The sequence below is a fragment of the Pongo pygmaeus genome, chromosome 7 (genome assembly GCF_028885625.2).
Source record: "Pongo pygmaeus isolate AG05252 chromosome 7, NHGRI_mPonPyg2-v2.0_pri, whole genome shotgun sequence".
In the NCBI taxonomy this organism is placed as follows: Eukaryota; Metazoa; Chordata; class Mammalia; order Primates; family Hominidae; genus Pongo; species Pongo pygmaeus.
In genome coordinates this window covers 28622405-28636792 of record NC_072380.2, presented here as the reverse complement: position 1 = coordinate 28636792, position 14388 = coordinate 28622405, and the positions used below count along the sequence as shown (strand labels likewise).

General features: G+C 36.2%; 1 protein-coding gene across 4 annotated transcripts in view; it reads right to left on the bottom strand.

Moving 5' to 3' along the window:
• FZD3 (frizzled class receptor 3) overlaps positions 1 to 14388 on the bottom strand; it is a 74778-nt gene that overhangs the window by 50951 nt on the left and 9439 nt on the right. The window lies entirely within an intron of this gene.

Here is a 14388-nt window from a genome sequence, read left to right as displayed (position 1 = left end):
ACCAAAAAATAAAAAATAAAAAAATGTGGTGATCCAGCTATTAAACAGACAAGACTGTATATAACTATGACTAATATCTTCAATAAAAGATTAACAATTCATCAGAAAATTAGAATTTATTACAAGAATCAAATTAAAATTCTATAATTGAAATATATAATTACTGAAATTAAGAACTTATTAGAGATATCAGAAAATAGGACTGGCAAAACAGAAAACAAGGCAATAGAAAATATTCAAACAGAAAGAAGGTCACAGACCAAAACATATGGAAAAGAGGGTAAGAAACATGTAAAACACACAAAAAAGATCTAACACATGTAAATGCAATCTCAAAAGGACAGATCAGTAAGAATGGGGCAGAGGCAATATACACAAGGATGATGGCTAAGGATTTTCCAAAACTGATTAAAGACAACTACTTACAGATTTGAGAAGTTCTGCAAACCGCAAGAAGGATAAATACAAGAAAACCTCAGCTAGGCGTATCTTATTTAAACGGTTGAAAACCAAAGAAAAATATGTTAAGAGCAGTCAGTGGAAAAAAGACATATTACCTTCAAGGAAGCGACAGTAAGTTTCAGAGTTGACTTCAGAAAACCAGATAACAATGGAATGGCTTATTTAAAAAGCTGAGTGAAAATAACTGCAAACTTATAATCTCTAGCCAGTAAAAATATTATTTACAAATGAAGGCAAATACACTTTTAGACAGACAAAAACAGAAAAATTAGCCATCAGCAAACTGCACTAAAAGAAATGCTTGAAAGTTCTTTAGACAGAAGGGAAATGATCTAAGATGAAAATTAAAAATGAATAGCAACAAAAGGGATGACTGTGGGAAAATATAAATGAATACTCTGTGCCAACAAAAATAATATCATCTTAAAATACACGTAAAATTAACATGCATTATAGTAAAGTGGAAAAGGTGGACGGTCAGAAGGGCATTAATGGGGGAACGGTTGAAGTAATTATTTCTATTAGAATATTATAAGTCAAAAGTACATATCATAATTTTTAGGGTAAACAATAAAAGAATGCACAACTAACAAAGTAATAGAGAGGGAAACAAACGATAAAAAGAAGGCAAGATAAGAGAGAAAAAAAAGAATGCAAAATAGTTTGAACAAATTAAAATCAAATAATAAGACTGTAGATATAAACCCAAGTAGATCAATGAAAATTTTAAAAACCACCAACAGAAAAGAAAATTATAAAAAATTATTCCATTTATAAGAGCATCAAAAATAATAAATACTTAGGAATAAATTTATCCAATGTCATGTAAGTCAGAAAACTATAAAATATTGTTGATGGAAACTGAAGACCTAAATAAACAGAAAGACATCCTGTGTTCATGGTTTGGAAGATAATGTTGTTCAGATGGCAATACTCCCAAAAGAGACCTACAGATTCAGTGTAATCCCTTCAAAAATCCCAACGGCCTTCTGTTGTTGCAGAAATGGAAAAGCTGGTCCTAAAATTCATATGGAATTACAAGAGACTCTGAATAGCCAAAACAATCTTGAAAAAGAACCAACTGGAGTACTCATATTTTCCAATTTCAAAACTTATCACAAAGCTATTATAGGAATCAAAAGTGTCTACTAGATAAGGATAGACATATAGCTTAATGGGATAGAATTAGGAGTCCAGAATTAAACCGTCACATGTATGGCCAATTCATTTTCAACAAAGATGCCAAGACTGTTCAATGGGAAAAAAGTCTCTTCAACAAAAGATACTGAACGAGAGAGAATCCATATGCAAAAGCATAACGTTAGACTCTTACCTTACCTTATACACAAAAATCAACTCAAAATTTATCAAAGGCCTAAGTATAAAAGCATAATCTACGAAACTCATAGAAGAAAACACAGGGGCAAATCTCCATGGCCTTGGATTTAGCAGTGGTTTCTTAGATATGAAACCAAAGGCACAAGTTGAAAAGAAAAAAATTGGCAACCTGGACTTCAACAAAAATAAAAGCTTTTGTGTATGGAAGGACCCTATCAGGAGAGTGAACGGACAACCAACAAAATGGAAGAAAATATTTGATGTTCAAGCCTCTCTAAAATAATAATTGGTTTCAGCTGATGTCAGAGAAGGCCATCTCCCAACAGATAAGAAAAACCTGAAATTGGTGATCAGCAGCTTCCCGATAAGATCTCAGGAGCTGAGGGAGTGGGCTCAAACATGCTAAGAGGCAAAACAGCAGCATTTTACTGGTGTATGACCTTCCTCTAGGAAGGCTAGACTGGTAAGGGAAGAATGCATCAAGTGAGCATGCATACAACTCCGGTAAACACACTGTACATGCAGCCCCTTCCCAAGTGCTAGCAGGCTACTGCGCATGCGGACAGCCCACCCCAAGGGAAGACTCAGGGGAGAAGACCCGGAAGTATGCCAACATATAAAACCATAAGTCAAATCAAACCGTGCACTTGATCTCTCAAGTCACCCGCTTGGCCTTCTTCCAAGTGTACTTTACTTCCTTTCGTTCCTGCCCTAAAGCTTTTTACTGAACTTTCACTCCTGCTCTAAAACTTGCCTCAGTCTCCCACTCTGCCTTACGTCCCTCAGTTGAATTCTTCTGAGGAGACAAGAACTGAGGTTGCTGCAGACCCGTATGGATTCACTGCCACTGGTAACATACTTTGGTGCTGTGTGACTTGGATACATTCCAATGCTAACACAAGCACTGTTCAAAATGCCTTACACATATTATCTCATTTAACCTTCACAACAATCCTATAAGGTAAGTACTACTATTATGAACTCATTTTACAATACATGTGAAGAAAATGAGATATAGAAAACTAAGTAACTTATCCAACATCACACAACTACAAAGATAGACCCAGGATTAAGGCAAATCTTGGCATTCTTATCCAGAGCCCTTGCATTTAACAAATTTGTTGTACTTAAATCTCTCTAAGCTTCAGTTTCCTCTTCTGTAAAATGGTCTTAATAACCCATAAGTAAAAAGATAAAGTTAGCATACAGAACACAATTAATAAATGATAGCTTGAAAGGGATTGGGGAATAGGTGCAAGTTAATAGAGCTGTAGCAGGCCTACTTGGTGGGCATAAGGAGGAACCCTGCTAAATTCTCTGTTCTCAACTGCCAAGTGAGACAGTTTTTAAAACAGGAATGAAGTTTTTAAAAAGCAAAACAAAACACAGATGAATCTCAAAATCATTATACTGAGTGAAAGAAACCAGACATAAAGAAGTAGATATGGCATGATTCTATTTATACAAAACTCTAGAAAATGGAAACTAATCCATAATGAAAGAAAGCAGATCCGTGTTGCTTGAAGCAGGCAGTAGAGAGCGGGGTGACTACAAAGCAGCACAAGAAAGCTTTTCAGGTGATGGAAATGCTCTGTGTCTTGACTGTGGTGATGGTTTCACAGGATCTGTCAAAACTCATCAAACTGAATGCTTTACATGAGGGCAGTTTACTGTACTCACATTATATCTCAATAAAGCTGGTACATAAAAACAAATACAAATATTAATATTTTTCAAATAAGCAAATTGCCCTGATTTCTTTTTAACCTTAACAATTTTTGACCTCAGCAAAATCAAAATTAAATGAGGTAGCCTGAACACTAAAAATCTGAGAACAAATGTATAACATAAGAAATACTATGAAAGCTCTATGAAGTATAGAAAAGGAACTTTAGCTAACTGAATTATAAAGGTTCTTATTGAGTACTTCCCTAAACCATAATACTTTTGTTCACTAAATCAAGACCAGGGTATAGGAAGTTTACAACTGGAAAGTAACTTTCTAAAATTAAATTTCTGGTTTCTACAACAAAGGTGCACTACAGGGAACCTTCCATTCTTTGTTCAAATTCAAATCAACCAAGCCTTTGTGCCACCATTCTCTTTCTTCTTTCAAATTTCCATTCCTGTTACCATAGGAACCTGCTAGCTGACAAGCCTTCAAGCATAGCAACAGCCCAAGCTTAGCAAGGATGTGCAGAGGGGACCCAGTCAAAGGCCAAAATTTGACTCACGAGAATCAGAATTCCAACCTTTGTCACTCTACAAAGGGTCTGGTAACCATAGAAACTGTACCCTATGGGGTTTGGGAGTATTATGACTAAATTCACTAAATATAAAACCAAATGTGGAATGGTCTTGAAAACTTAAAAATGGCTATTTCAGATCCCTTAGAATGAGAAATTATTCAAAAACAACTTTTTAGAATAACTGTGACAAAAATGACACCTTTTAAAAATCCCCTTTCTGTAACAATAAAATGCCTAATGAGAAAAGGTCCAAACTTTAAGAATTATTTTGTATTAAAAAAAAAAAAACCAAAAAACTCTAGGTTTGTAAAAACGTCTTTAATCCCATAGATTTATTTTCCTGTTCAAATCTTAATTTTTTAAAATGTTCTGTGATAGCATATTAAATACCTTCCAATACTTTTTCCGTGAGTTTTTTACAGAAATTTCTCATTATCACAGAAGAATATGTATTTTCATAAGTCAAAGCAGAGTTCCCAGAGAGGTCCATAAATCTGACTTTCCTATAGGAAGTAAACTTTTAATATTTCCAATATCATGGACAGTTCTGAATTAAGTCTCAAAAGATAAAGCTTTACAAACCAAATTCCAACGTATTTAATAATTTAAGACAAGTAAATCACTTTATAGTGATCTGTCACACAAGAAAATCAATTAAAAATTTCAGAAGCTGCTATTTTTTTGTCCTAAAGTCTGAAATGACTAAATGCAATTATCTACTACTTGTATTTAGACGTTTAATTCCTGGCTGGTTTCTCCTCACACCAGGCTTCTTAGGCCACTTTGCTAGATGTTTGTTTAGGGAAAACCACCTTATTAATATTAATCTCAACAAAAAATAATAAAGAAAGTAAATTTTTGATAATGCATGTATTCTAAAGATTAACACCATGAATTCTATAAACGTAATAAAAGAAGTTTCATTTTCTAAAAAGCCTATCCATAAAATGTTAATAATTATTGTTATATGGGGGTACATTATACTATTCTCTTAAAATAAAAACCACAGTAAAAAAATCTGTCTTTCAAGGTTCATTTAAATACCATTTGCAATTTGAAGCCTTCCATGACTCCTTCCACATATTCTCTCTTTGAATCACCTTAGCACTTTGCTTTTTTGCGGTATTTACCAAGTTCTTCCCAATATTGTACTTATCCAATCAAAATATATTTAATAAATACTAAATCTTAGACCCTGCACCAGGAGCTGAGCAAAAAAGGACAGTTGAAATTTTTTTAAAATAAAATTTCTTTACTAGTTTTACTATTTTAAAAGCATAATGTGTTCCTTACAGAAAAAAACAGAAAATGCACATGTACCCTAGAACTTAAAGTATAAAAGTATAAAAAAAAAATGAAGAACAGAAAACACAAACTACTAATTCGGCAACAACCAATGTTGGTCCTGGTGAAAATCCCACCAGATCACTCACTCTGAATGAACATGCATATATGTTTTTCAACCAAACCAGGATGATACCATACTAATGTTTTGCTATCTACTTTACTTTATTTTTTCAACCTAACAATGGATCAAGTACAACAGAATTTTGATAAGCAAAGATGGAGAATATGCATGCAGAAGAAACATGAAAGGCCTAGAGATGAGAAAGTTGTGTTGCTTTCTTTGCTTAATTACACCACTTATAAATACAAACACATAATGTTGAAGGATTCAAGTCACTTTGACACTCTGCCCCCACCCCAAAAAAAAGAAAAAGAAAAAAAGAAAAGTAAAATACTAGTATTCAAAAGTATGTGGTAACCTTGGTACTAGAATTACCATCACCATCCCCACCAACCACAGAACTATTTATAACCCTAGGAGATTAAGAGCTTAGGTATAGCAGTAAAACCATAATCAATTACTACTGCCACCTCTAAGGGATTTAGGGTTTATAAAGTTCATGAATTAATTCAAACATTTATTTAGCAGTTACTACGTGTAAGGTTCTGTGTCGGGTACTAGACATACAAAGATGAATAAAGACAAGCTCTACTTTCAAGGGGTTAAATTCTAGTAGAAGGAATAAAAATGTCAACAATTCCAACATAATAATATACACACAAAAACAGAGGTACATATAAAACACACTGGTGAGTATGGAGAAGAGAGTCACTAATTTCTAAGCATCCCAGGTTTCACAAGGAAATAACATCCACACCAGGCCTTGAAAATTAAGATATTACCAAAGGGGATACTACAAGAGCCTTCCAGGCAGAGATGGCATTTACAGACTTGAAAGACTTAAGGAATGCTAAATAAGTAGAAGCCAATTTGTGAATGTCTATTATGCTTTGGATTTGATCCTCTAGGCAAGGACTGGCACTGTTATTTTATTTTTGATTTTTGTGAGATGGAGTCTCACTCCATTACCCAGACTGGATGGAGTACAGCGGCGCAATCTCGGCTCACTGCAACCTCTGCCTCCTAGGTTCAAGCGATTCTCCTGCCTCAGCCTACCGAGTAACTGGGACTACGGGCGCGCGATACTATGCCTGGCCTTTTTTTTTTTTTTTTTTTTTGAGACAGAGTCTCGCTCTGTCGTTAGGCTGGAGTGTAGTGGCGGGATCTTGGCTCACTGCAACCTCCGCCTCCCGGGTTCAAGCTATTCTCCTGCCTCAGCCTCCCAAGTAGCTGGGACTACAGGCACGCGCCACCACGCCCAGCTAATTTTTGTATTTTTAGTAGAGATGGGGTTTCACCATGTTGGCCAGGCTGGTCTTGATCTCTTGACCTCGTGATCTGCCCGCCTCGGCCTCCCAAAGTGCTGGGATTACAGGCGTAGATCCACTGTGCCCAGCCAATTTTTGTATTTTTAGTAAAGACGGGGTTTTCCCATGTTGGTCAGGCTGGTCTCAAACTCCTGACCTCAAGTGATCCGCCCACCTCAGACTCCCAAAGTGTTGGGATTACAGGCATGAGCCACCGTGCCTTGCCGGCAGTGTTATTTTATTTAATTAATTTATTTTTGAGACGGAGTCTCACTCTGTCGCCCAGGCTGGAGTGCAGTGGCATGACCTCAGCTCACTGCAACCTCTGCCTCCCGGGTTCAAGCAATTCTCCTGTCTCAGCCTCCTGAGTAGCTGGGATTACAGGTGCCCACCAACACGCCCGGCTAATTTTTGTATTTTTAGTAGAGATGGGGTTTCACCATATTGGTCAGGCTGGTCTCCAACTCCTGACCTCTGGTGATCCGCCCGCCTCGGCCTCCCAAAGTGCTCAGATTATAGGCCTGAGCCACCACGCCCCGTCCACTGTTATTTTAAAAAGCAATTTTCACATATCTCGTTTGATCCTTATAACCAATTCTATTCTAATGATGGTACATGGATATTATATTGTTACTGTCCACAGTTGATAAGCAGCAAAACTTGGGCTTGAACTGCTTTGTCTCTGAATTTCATACTCTTGCTGGTATTAAGAACCCTCATGTATCAATAATTATGAAGGTGTTTCTGTCTCTGTAAAGTAGGTGATGAAAATCACTGAGACACCATTTCCCACCTATCATACTGGTTTAAAACAAACAAACATGACAACATATTATTCTGGTAAAGGTGTGAAGAAACAGATACTCTCACACATTATTAGTGGGAATGCAAAATAGTACAACCCCTATAGAGAGGTCTGGCAATATCAAGGAAAGTAACACATACATTTATACTTCTAGGAACCTAACCCAAAAATACACTAGTCAAAATGTGAAAACACACTTGCAACATTATAACAGTAAAAGACCAGAAACACAGTTGTTTCCTGTGTCCATCAACAGGGACTGAATGAATAATACTGTATATCCAATACAATGGAGTAAAATTTAGCTATAAAAAAATAAGGATCATGTCATCATACTCATGAAGACAGCTATTATTAAAAACAAAAAACAAAAAACAAAAACAAAAACAAAACAGAAAATACCTAGTGTTAGCCAAGATGTGGAGAAATTGGAATCTTGTGTATTACTGGTGGAAATGTAAAATGGTGCCACCACATGGAAAACCCTTTGACAGTTCCTCAAAAAATTAAACATGGAATTAACATATGACCCAGCAATTCCACTTCTGACTACAAACCCCAAATAATTTAAAGCAGGAACTCAGATTGTACATTTATGTTCATAGCAACACTATTCATAATACTCCAATGGTAGAAACAACCCAAGTGTCCACTGATGGATAAATGGATAAGCCAAATGTGTTATATACCGACAATGGAATACCATTCAGCCTTAAAAAAATAAGAAAATTCCAACACATGATACATTGATGAACCTTGAGGACGTTATGCTAAATAAAATAAGCCAGTTGCAAAAGGGCAAATACTGTGTGATTCCTCTTATATGAAATACGTAGAGTGGTCAACTTCAGAGGCAAAGAAAGTAAAATGGTAGTTGCCAGGGACTGGGGAGAAGAAAAAATGGGGACTGATTTGTTATTTAATGAGCGTAGATTTTCAATTTTGGAAGAAGAGAAAACTCTGGAGATGGAATTGTAATTATGTTACATAAGTGTATTATGCATATCTTACAATTTTTAAAAATTTTAAAATGAGGAATATCTATAAATGCTACTATGAAATATCCGAAATATATTAAGTGGAAAAAAAACCAATGTGGGGAAAACAAACATTATAACTGTATAAAAAAGGTGAAAGAATATAGATATATAAATATTTTATATGTGTTATATTTAAGGTTTTTAAATGGAAGGATAAAAACTTTTTTAAAATGGCTACCTTTAGGTGGAAGGAAAAAATAAGATAGAGGTGACAGAGGGATAGAAACTAGACTTCTCTGAATGTACCTTGAAGTATAATTATAAAATAAATTTAAATTAAAAAATTAAAAAGTCATTCCTCAAAATCAAAATAAAACGTATGAACCCTAACTGTGTATTGTGTTTAACCACATGAAGAAAAAACATTTCAGTGACTTAAAACACAATAATTTGATTGTACATCCTTGCTGATATACATCCCTAAAGGACAAAAAGAAGTATAAAGAAATCTTTGTCCCTAAAGGACAAAAAGAAGTATAAGGAAATCTTAAACTGCTTGCTGTAATCATTGTTAGTAAAAATATTGCTAATATTATTCTGAAACTATATAATGTATGTGTATAATAAACTTGAGGATAAGAGAGTAGAGAAACAAAAATGAATTTAAAGATGCTAAATAAAATCCATGGCCAGGCATGGTGGTTCACATCTGTAATTCCAGCACTTTGGGAGGCCAAGGCAGGTGGATCGCTTGAGAACAAAAGTTTGAGACTGGACTTGGCAACATGGTGAAACCCTGTCTCTACAAACAAACAAACAAACAAACAAAAAACCCAAAAATTAGCCAGGCATGGTGGCAAGCACCTGTAGTCCCAGCTACTCAGGAGGCTGAGGTAGGAGGATTAACTGAGCCTGGGAGATTAGGACTTCAGTGAGCCGTGATTGTGCCACTACACTACAGCCTGGGTGACAGCGCAAGTCCCTGTCTCAAAAACAAACAACAACCTGTAATATTACTTGAATTGCAAGTATCAATATAAACTCATGATGGACTTTCTCTTAAAAAAAAAAGTATTCCCTAGCTGTGTTCATGAAAAGGCCTAAAAATGACTTAGTATCACTAGGCTTAGCACCCAGATAGTGATCTCTTAAGCATCATTTCCAAATAAAAGGAACCTGCACTTCCTAGAGAAACTGATGATTCAGGGTTTGACGTGGAATTTTATGAGGCGAGCTTGAATCACACCAGAAAGAAAAGAAACTATTAAACACCACTAGGGTGGTGTCAAAAACACTAAAGAGGGCCAGGCACAGTGGCTCATGCCTGTAATCCCAGTGCTTTGGGAAGCCAAGGCAGGAGGATAGCTTGAGGCCAAGAGTTCAAGACCAGCCTGGGCAACATAGTGAGACCTTGCCTCTACAAAAAAAAAGTTCTTTAAAATTAGCCAAGCATGATGGCATGTACCTGTAGTCCCTACTTTGGAGGCTGAGGCAGGGGGATTGTTTGAGCTTAGGAGCTTCAGGCTACAGTGAGCTATGATTGCTCCACTGCATTCCAGCCTGGGTGACAGAGCAAGACCTTGTCTCAAAAACAAAACACTCAGGAGCTACCATGTAGAGGTTCCCACTACCAAAGATGGAATATTTTGAGCCTCAATAATCACTGTGATAGATTTAAAACATCAAATATGTTAAAAAAAAAAAAAAAATCCTTGAGTTCACAATGAAACTTAAACCAAAAAAAAAAAAACAAAAACAACCCTCACTGGTCACCTTTGATGGATGCTTGAGAATCAACTAATTATTCTAAAAACTAATAAAGGGGGAACATGCAAGCACTTATCCTATCTTTCTTATATAAACTGTACATGAAAGTAATCCAATAGTCAATGAGAAGTTTCCAAATATTCCAGCTAAGAAATGAAAAAGGGTGACAGAATTAGAATATCACCATTTTGCAAAACCCTAACAAAACTATTGGTCTAGGAAATCATCAATGGCTGCTAATATTTATAAAAAGAGTAACAACTTAATATTATGAGCTCCTGGCAGAAGTATGTTAGCTACCTATGAAGTATTCCTTCCAAAACAACAATAAAAAACCAAACTGGTGTCTAATCAAGCCTCTACAGTGCCTGTTTACAAAAATAAATGAGACAGAGACATGGTAAACAACACCACAGGGATGCAATCAGCAAAATAAAGACTATGGGAAACTCTATAAGATAAATATATTACAAGAAAAAAGGGGAACAGGAAAAGAAAACCTATAAATTAAAACATACTTAAGAGACATATCAATTGGATGCAATGTATGAACCCTGAATAGAAAAAGCCAATATGAAAAAAAATTGTGAAATATGCAAGAGTAATTTGAACATTAATTTGATACTTGACACTGATAAAGGAATAAAGGTATTGTGTTCATATATTTTGAAAGAGACCTTACTTTTCGGAGGTATATAACAAAATATTTATGGATGAAATTTTGATATTTGCAATTTGTTTCAAGGTGACCCAGAAGGGCGTGCAGTGATAATGAAACAAGACAAGCTACGAGTTGGTAATGTTTAAGGCTGGATGCTGGATACACGGCACTTCATTATATTATTCTATTTGTATATAATGGAAATTTCCATAATAAAGTTTTTTAGTAAAAAGCTCAAATTTGAGTTTGGATAACTGAGAAACTGGTTGAAACATACTCTGTTCTTAATGAACCATAAAAGATACAGGATGTTCAGGCTTTTAGGCTCTGTGTTCCTACTAGGATTATTTCACTGCCAGCTTCCCATGCTCCCATTGTAAGAAAACCTTAAATCACAAAAAAATCTTTAATGAGAACAACAAAGGAAAACAGGAAATGGAGGCAAACACAAACCATCCCAGGAGTTTTTCCTCTGATTATCCTATAGAGAGGCCTACTTTCCTCTATATACGGGGTGGGGAGGAGCAAGCAATCAACCTCCCAAAGAGATTAAAGATTGCTCGTTCCACACACTAACTGAAATGAAAAAACAGGGTGACAGGCAACAAAGAAGAATGCTCTGTATTCACACAGCACTTTAACTTTTCAAAATTCTTTAACATAAATGCCACTTATCTCACTTGATCTTAACAATAACCCTATAAAATGGCAGGAGAAAAAATTTACTTCCTATTGGAAATCAACACAAAGAGGTCTCAAACCTAGTTAGTGACAGAACACAAGTCTCCTATCCCTATTCTAGTGCTTCTTCCACTAATCTGTTCCCGTCCTAGCCAATTTGGTTCAATTATTCAGTATGAGGAAAAGCCTGCCCAGATCTCTTTTATTACCACTAGAGTCGTAAATACCTGATAATAGGTGGCTCGGTAAAGACTGCTACTGACATTTGTTGATTATTGCTCCATGCTGAACAGTTCCCAAAAATTTACTTAGCAATTTGGACAGCTCAAAATGGTTTGGAAGGCTCAGAAGTGAGAATTTTTTTCCTATCAAAAGCTACTCATACACAGGGGGAAAAGAGAACATCAAGTTAACAACTTAGAAAAATGTAGCATGTGTGTTTGCATATTGATGTGCATGTTTTGGAAGGCAGAGATAAAGAAATAAACATATTAGCAAGAATCTTCTTTTCTAACTTAATGGATTGACACTTATCCATTTAAACATGTCCCAATCTCAATAAAAGTACAGAGTATGTACCCTGTGGACACAATGTAAGAACATCCAACTTGTTGATTGTGAATAAAACTTAAAATAACCCAGATTCTGCTCTTTCTCCTATTTGTGGCTAATCTAGCTTACTGCCCACATACCATTGTGTTCCAGGCACTCATTTTAACTCACAAAACTGTAAAGGAACGGACTCCAGCCAGGCGCGGTGGCTCACGCCTATAATCCAGCACTTTGGGAGGCCCAAGTGGGTGGATCGCTTCAGCCCAGGAGTTCGAGATCAGCCTGGGCAACATGGCAAAACCTTGTCTCTAAAAAAATACAAAAAAAATTAGCCAGGGGTGGCGGCACACACCTGCAGTCCCAGCTACTTGGGAGGCTGAGGCAGGAGGATCACCTGAGCCTGGGAGGTTGAGGCTGTGGTGAGCCATGACTGCACCACAGCACTGCAGTGTGGGCCACAGAGTGAGACCATGTCTCAAAAAAAAAAAGAAAAAAAGAAAAAAGGAATCGACTCTAGGCAGGCTTAAAGCCTGGGGCCTGCTGAAAGATGCTACACCTAGGAAACTGTCTTTGAATTCATCCAGTCTCACAGCAAACACTCAAGAATGTGCTGGGTTTGCTCCAATTACTTGTGCCTGCTAAGCTGGTTCCTGGATCAGTAGAGGGATGGAGGTGGAGAGAGTCATCAGCAGCACTGAGCAGGCTGTGTTGTCTGCTAAGTTTCCAAGTCATTTGCTATTAAAGAAACGTTACACTCTCAAACGGTGTTTGATTATTCTTTCTGTCAGTGGCATCACTGTCCTGATATGACGAACATGCAATATGCAACTATTCCCAACATTACTTCAAGTCATTACAGCCTTCTCTTAGAAACTATTACTCACTTAGGTGCTCTCCCTAGAATGTCAACGTCTGAAATTCAAACAGAGGCAACCCCATTGTCACTGAAACATCTAGACTACTTGTGTATATTTGAGAAGTCAGAGAGAGCCTATCATGCTATCACTATGAATGAATGCCCCATGAACCTACAATGAAGGATGCAAATTCACTGGAGCAAATACATGGTGTTTCTAGTACTTCCCTTTAGATGATTTAGAAATGGAATTTGGAGTAGAATTAATATCTGCGAATCACCTATTGTGTATGATGCATTGTGCTAGCTACTTCATAAATCTCTTATTTAATCCTAACAGCCCTTCAAGGTATATCATTATACTGCCTTTTCACAAATGAAGAAAACAAAGATCAGGAGTGTTAAGTAACCTGTCCAAAGTCTTAAACTTACTACATGGCAGAGCCAAAAGTTGAACCCAAGTCAGGACAAACATCTTTATGACCTGCTTCTTATTAACCTATTTGCTTCCCAAAGGAGTTATGATTTAAAATGATACCAGAAATAAAAATGTTTCTAATTCAATTTTCTGTGAGAAATTGATAGCTTTAATACATAGCAAGACTATCATGCCTGGAACCAACTTACTGTATTAAACCAATACCCATTTTTATATATCCTAATCTGATAGCCTATACCAAATCTCTCTCTTCAACCACTTAGACCTCGTGTACTCAGAGGAAAAGCAAAAAATGTTTTGTTCAACCTCTACAGCATTTTCAAATATTTGGAATATGTAAGATGCCCTCATTTCAAAATCTATGAATAATAATCTTACAAATTTTCTCAGACTTAGGTTAGTCTCCCTCAAAATGACCAACTTTTCAGTTTTATTATAAAATGAAGAATTCCAAAACATGTAGGCTTCCATTTGCTGAAAGCGCTATGGAAATAGGCTGAAGACTAATGTATCAAACATTCCCTCTAAATTATATTATGTAGCCACGTTAATATGAGAACATGAATTAACGGTAAAGGCTATCACTTATAGAGTACTTACTATGTGCCAAGTACTATACATGGATTTTCACTTTGTACCTCACAGAAGTCTCTAAGTTACAAGCAAAGAAACTATGATGAGAAAGTTCATATAACGTGGCCAAAGTATACAGCTAGAAAGTGGTAGAGATAGAATTCAAACGCAGGTTTGTCTACCTCAAAGCCTATGGTCATTACCACCACTGCTTACTGCCTCCTAGTTCTTATCTGGCATATATATCCCTGTTCTCAATTCTAAAACCATTATAGACATATATACCCTTATTTAAACCTATTATTAACTA